General features: G+C 35.4%; 1 pseudogene; it reads right to left on the bottom strand.

The window, feature by feature from the left end:
- Positions 1-2155: 2155 nt before the first annotated feature.
- On the bottom strand, positions 2156-3216 carry LOC138169920 (eukaryotic translation initiation factor 3 subunit K pseudogene; annotated as a pseudogene).
- Between the last annotated feature and the right edge of the window lie 3612 nt (positions 3217-6828).

Below are 6828 nucleotides of genomic sequence, written 5' to 3'. Positions count from 1 at the left end.
GGTTGTCCTCCCCAAATTACTGAATCAGGAATCAGAAGTTGGCTTGAATCAAAAACCAAATCCCCTAAACTAGCAACATTTAACAGAACAGATAGGGATAATTCTAGTCCTTTGACCCTATCTCTGAGCAGAGTAGACTGACCAAATTTCTGTCTCTAACCTCTTGCTTCCCCTCCCAGGAAGAATTAACGCCTCCCTTGGAAAAGGGTAATGGTAGTAGAAGCTAAAGATGTCTATTTTGCTTCCTCTTGAGATAAATGCATTATTCCTACATGTGGGGAAAAAAGCCTTATTATACTATTCTAAATCATTTAACAGGTCTATGATATATTGTTAGTTTCTTATTTTTTGAATGCTGTGTCTATATTCAAAAAGTACAACCCCAAAATATAATATTAAAATTTTCTTAAAATATCTACTTTTTAAAGGTTTTAAAAATAACCTTATTTATATGGATTGACTTTGAAAATAATATCATTTCCATACTGAAATTATCAGAACAATATAAGCCTTTGCACATAAAAGATAAATAAGAAGATAAAATTGTTTCCTTCTTTCTTCTCCTTCATTTCATCCTCTTCCTCCTTCTCTTTCTCTTCCTTTTTCCCCTTCTAACTTGCAAAATAATTTTTGAATTGGAGATATTTTTTTATAAATCACATCCATTTCCAAATACGTTTATCTAACTATTGATCCATTACCAATCTTTTCTTTTAGACAAGATTTTAAAAATAGAAAAAAGGTACAAAAAGATTAGCAAAATAAACCATCTAATAATCTCAGTGATAATGGCAAGAATTAATGTACTGTTTTTTAAGGCTCTGAAATGCTTTGCTTATTAATTATCACTAATATTTAAGTATGATCTTATTTGATCATCACAAAACAAGATAGTAGGTACTATTATCCTCATTTTTCATGTGCAGAAATTGAAGCTGAGAGAATTGAAATGACTTGCTTAAAGTCACATAGCTAAGGAAGAATCTGAAGCAGGGTGTTAACTCAGATATTTCTAATTATAAGACCAAGGGTGCATCTATTCTATCAGCTAACTGCTCTATCATAGTAACGTCTTCTGAGAGTAAATATGACCTTCCAAATTCATAATCCCTCACCTCTTGATAAAGGAAACAAGTAAGACAACAAGCATTTAATCATGTACTTTGTTTCCAAAACTGTGTTAAACTTGGGATATAAATACAAGTAAAAAGAAACAGCCAATTCCTGTTCTCAAAGAATGTACATTTTAATATAGGAAACCCACCACATTAAAGGAAAAGCAGTGGAAAATAAAAGGTATCTGAATGAAGGTATCTTACTGTGCTCCCCAGAATACAACATGGAGAGGAATAAAATAAGCATGACTTGGGCAAACTCCTTAAATGGAGGTTTTCAGAGAGCCACCCAATCAGGGGGATGAGCCTCGGAGGTACAGTGATGGTTCCAATGTAGGAATTCCAGAGTTGGCTTGAGGTTTTAGGATAAAGAACGGCAGCACAGTAGAAGAAGTCTGATGCAGCCTGAAGATCTATTTTCTTATTTTGTCTTGGGGGTCAAAAATAACCTTACTGAAATTATCGCAACATCCAGATTCTGCTAACCATGAGAGAAAGGAGTAGGAAGCATCATGCCGACTGATACCCGATGTTTGAAAAAAATATACATACTTTTTGAATGGAGTGAACACCATGTCTTTAGGAAGTGTGATTTAGAAAGTGTGACAGAAAGTTTTAAAACTTAGCATAGGAATCATCTTTTTTTTGCATCTTTTTATGGCTATTCAGTTGCTCCAGTCATGTCTGATTTTTTGTGACTCCAATTGGAGTTTTCTTGGCAAAGATACTGGAGTGGTTTGCCATTTCCTTCTCCAGCTTATTTTATAGATGAGAAACTAAGGTGAACAGGGTTAAGTGACTTGCCCTGGATCACCTAGCTATTAAGTGTCTGAAACTAGATTTGAATTCTAGAAGATGTCTTTCTGACTCCAGATCCAGAATTCTTTCCACTGCACCATGCAGCTGCCCTCTTGCATCTTTTACTTAAGTATTTTCCCCCCACAATTTTTATTTTTTATTCAGGAAGGAAGGGGCTTTTAAGAAGCTGGCTGTATGTAAGGGGTATCAGAAGTCAGAAAACAGGAGACATGAGGAAATAGTTAATGGGAGGAGGCCATGATTCTGGAAACATTCAAAGTCATTCTTTTCTACAATGTTCTTGGGTTTGATACTCTCTTCTTGGCTGCAAATAAAGACCTTTCCTACCTTGTGGGAGCTTTCGCCATATTTGCTCATCCATTGCCAGGGGCCACTCATTACCAGCACCAAGTGTGCTCAGAGATGTGATAATGATGAAGTAGGGGCAGTTCAGGATAGAACTCCATTTATTGATTCTTTGGACAAGGTTTTTATAGAGCCAAAAGACAAAAGAATGTAACTCTAGTTTTCTTATCATCATTTAGTACAGGAGGTTCAGGTAGTTTATCATTTCCTGGATGTGACAGAATGTGTCTAATCTAATGAGGATTTAATACCTTCTAGATAAAATCCTAGAACAAGGCAGAATCTTTGATATCAGTACTCAGGTAAGTTCTTTTAAATGCAGCCAAATCACAAAGAAGAAGCAGGAACCAGCTTCAAAGGCTGCATCACAGGGGACATCCTTTGGAGCTGGTTATCAAAAATTATCTGAATCCTGGATCAGGCCTTTTTGGCTCCCTACAATCCATACTTTCAACTCCTTGTCTGACAGATCTCCCAACATCACAGTCAGCAGCCAGTGATTATTATGTTGATATGTGATGCCCACAATGTGGCAGATAAATTATTGTACTGAGTCTTCAAAGCCCATAATGCTATTAAGGAGAAGGAAATCCATGTTGTTATCTAGGGCATACCAGAATGCTTGAAAATGACAGAACTCCAGGAAGCCTGTAAGGGTTCATGGTTCTACCTGATGGGCTGCTCTTCTTGACAAGCTTGGTCAATCATGTTTACACAGGGTTAAGTCTGTGTGGGGGAGACTGGCAAGGGCCTTCAACAGAATCGGGGCTGTCACTAGTGTCTGGTAAAAGGCCACATTGAATGGGTATAGCTTGAGCACGGCCAAGGTGGCTTCCAGGTCATAGGCATTCTCCTTGGTCTGGGTCTTCACACAGTGATCCAGGGTGGCCAGGTTGTCAGGGTTGTACCTGTCGATGCAGTTGAGCAGCTTCCCCATGTTTGTGTGCATATGCTCCAACAGCTCCCTCCTCCTCCTTTTAGCAAGCTGATGCAGACCCTGAATGCCCTCCCCAATTTGCAAATCCATTCAGAATGCAGAATTCGACCTATGGTATAGTGGATAGTACATGTAGAATGTTTCAGAGAAACCAGATATGGTTTAGATGGAACATGGTGAAGATTTAGGTTGTTCTAGTACCTCTGTGGTTTACTGTGTTTGTCATGTCAAACAAGTTAATTCATTTCATTGGACTACAATTTCTTTGTGTATAAAATAGGGCAATTGGCACTCTAAAATCTCTAAGGTCTCTTCTACTTCCAAGTCCTATTAGTTTTAAAAGAAACATTTTTTTATTAAATGTAATGGTAAAAAACAGTGATCTTGTTAGGGGGACTAAGACAAAACAAAACAAAAAAGAAAACCTTTCCCAATTTTACAAATGCAAATAGATTCTGATCATACATATAAACACTAGTTCTATATTTTATTTCTCCTTGTGTCTTTCAGCCTTTGATTTAAAATTGAGTAAAATGAGCTAAAGTGCTAGCTCAATGATTTGTTCACTCCTGGGCATACAGGGAAATTGCTATAGAAAAATTTGTCATTTGTCATGGGCATATACTCTGAAACCTCTCAGAAATGTTTGTTTTATTACTTATCCAATAGAGAATTTATAGTCATCTTCCCTTAGGGTCAGCTTCAATAAATCACGTTCCTATTACATGTAGAGAAATTCCCATTTAATGGGAGGCACAGTTAAGTAAAGGTGTACACAAATCATGGTGATTAAGGCATCAAAATGTAACTGGCTTTCAGAATATTCCATTTTCCATGTGTGTGTGTGTGTGTATGTGTTTGTGTGTGCGTGTGTGTAAACTTTCAAAGCACTTTCCATACACAATGCTATTTCATCTCATAAAATCCTGTGAGGTAGGCATATCATTACCTACATTTTACAGATGAGAAAACTGAGGCTCAGGGATGTTAAGAGACATATCTAGGGATCATACAACTAATAAGTGGCTGAGGCAAAATTTGAACTTAGGTCTTCTTGAACCCAAATCCAGAGTTCTAGCCAATACTCACATTGTATTTCAAACCATGGAAGATATTTTTCCCCTTAAAATGTCTTCCTGGAAATTAATTTCTACTTAACAACATAATTAATCTCCTGGTGTTCAATGGCATTATATTGGAATATTTATTTCTCAATTTCTCCATACTTCCAGAAAATTAGTATTTTTCTCTCCATTCACCTTAATTACCCATACTATCATAGATCTAGGACCAGTAAGATATAACCTATCTTCCAAAGGCAGAGATATACACTCTAGGAACTTCCCAAATACAGAGATTATCATCCAAGGTAAAAAGCATTTTTGAGGAGTGTGGATGATCACAACAAAGGAAAATATCAACTCTGAACTGAAGAAAGATGTCGAACCTGGGCATCCATTTGAGACACAACCAGGAGAGAGCTGACTGTGAGGGGAGCTGCACTTAGACTCTACAAAGAGGAAAAGGGCTTCCATAACTAGGTGTTATGAGTCTTTCTTTGTTGCATATCAATCCTATATATTTGACCCACTACCACTATAGTCTATGTTTCAGCCAACTCAATCATCTGATTGAGATATTTATATTTTGAGGAGAGTGAGATCAAGATTTGAGGGGAATGATTTAACGCTACTCTTTAAACTGGCTATCATAGTAAATACTATTGATGAGAGCTGATGATTTCTATTGGCTAATTATTAAAAGAAAGTAATCTGATGAGTGCTCAGAAACGTATAGTGTCAGGAATGTAACCTCATGTTTACCTTTAGAATCTAATGTAGTACTTATACTTCTAGACCCAAAAACTTCAGTGAAACTCCAGTGTTGGAGAGCAATTTAGACAAGATATTATCTAAGTATTGACTGTTTCCTGAAATTAATGCACATGCTGAATTAGAACGGTAAATGAGAAAAGATTTAAAAAGCTAAAAAAATAAACTATTTCAACATTTATTTAAATACATTTTATCCAATATACAAACTTGAATTATTTTGATACATATTTTAATTGTATTTTTCTTTATAATAAACAAATAGGAAAGTATAATGTTCTGAATAATTCAGTAGCACTACTATTTGATGTAGTGTCCATATAATATTGGTGATCCAATTTCTAATTCTTTTATTTTCACAAGAATTTAAGTAACCATTTACAATGTATTAGAAGAATCCCGATATTCTGAAGAAATAGTTGCCCATATTTCAACCAAGATCTCATGAATGGGAACCCACCACTTTCTAAAACAACTCATTCTTATTGTGGATAGGTCAGGGTATTCATATTTGTTTTAAGTTTTGTGGATAAGTTTTATATTTTACATTACAGTCACTTTCTGATCTAATACTCTACTTTGAGAATCCTTCACTATAACAAAGATCATGTTAAACAAAACTGGTGACACAGTGACTCCATTTGATAGAGTATGGTACTTTGAGAATACAGAGAACTCCACTACCCAACTCTCTACTGAAAGGAAAGTAATATCTCTCATCACCATTCCTTTGGAAAATAGACTAGTTATTGCACTTAATTTGAGATTAGATGTCATCATTTTTTGTTATCGAAGTCCTGTGTATATTTAATATGGAAATAGAAATGTCAAATTTGGTGTGATAATAATCAAAATTAGTCCTGGAGAAAATGTGTCAAATGTCTTATAAAATCCTTGTGAATAAGATGTTGAAAGGCAGGTTGAAAAAATAGTGAGGCAGACTTGAAACTGCTTTAAAACTTTGCCAAAGAGTGGTTATTTTGTTTTAAATGTCAACCTGGAAGATTACCTTTGACGGGCTATTCCAGGAAAGTGTGTGTGTGTGTGTGTGTGTGTGTGTGTGTGTGTGTTCATTCTGTTTAGCATTTTTATGGAAGCAAATGTTAAAATATTACGATCACGCATTTTTAGAAAATATGCAGAGGTGAAGAATCTGGGAAAGTGATAAAATATTGGAAAAACTGATTTTTGATACAGAAGGATCTCAACATTCTTCAAGGTTAGGCTAGATTGGCTGCATAGCACAGAGGATAGTCAGAAGACCAGAATTCAGATATTGACTCTTCCAGATTACTAAATATGTGAGCCAGGGTAACCCACTTAACCTATTTCATCTCCATTTTCCTTATCAGTAAAATGCAGATTTTGGATTAGCTGTCTCTGAAATTCCTATTAGCTCTAAATCTATGGTTCTATTATCCAAAATCTAAGAAGACCATATTTTTAAAGACTAGAATAGGATAGGGAAATGTCACTAAGCAAAATTTCATTTAATAAACAGATGGTAGCAAACAGCCAAATATCATGAAGCTACAGTTAAGAAAACATGACATTTAGCGGGTTCCACATTAAAGGATCAAGGGACTTGGGATATGATATTCCAGAGATTAAAGAAGTTAGGATCACAACCAAGATTCACCTACACAGCAAAACTGAATGTAATCTTTTGGGGGAAAATGGATATTCAACAAGATAGAGTACTTTAAATTATCCTTGATGAAAAGACCACATATGAATAGGAAATTTGACTTTCAAATAAAAGATTCAATAGAAGCATAAA

Source organism: Petaurus breviceps, unplaced genomic scaffold (assembly GCF_028583685.1).
Source record: "Petaurus breviceps papuanus isolate PSGF00001 unplaced genomic scaffold, PetGlider_PUasm1.0 38, whole genome shotgun sequence".
In the NCBI taxonomy this organism is placed as follows: Eukaryota; Metazoa; Chordata; class Mammalia; order Diprotodontia; family Petauridae; genus Petaurus; species Petaurus breviceps.
The sequence above is the reverse complement of the archived record's forward strand: the minus strand, read 5'-3'. Positions and strand labels throughout refer to the sequence as shown.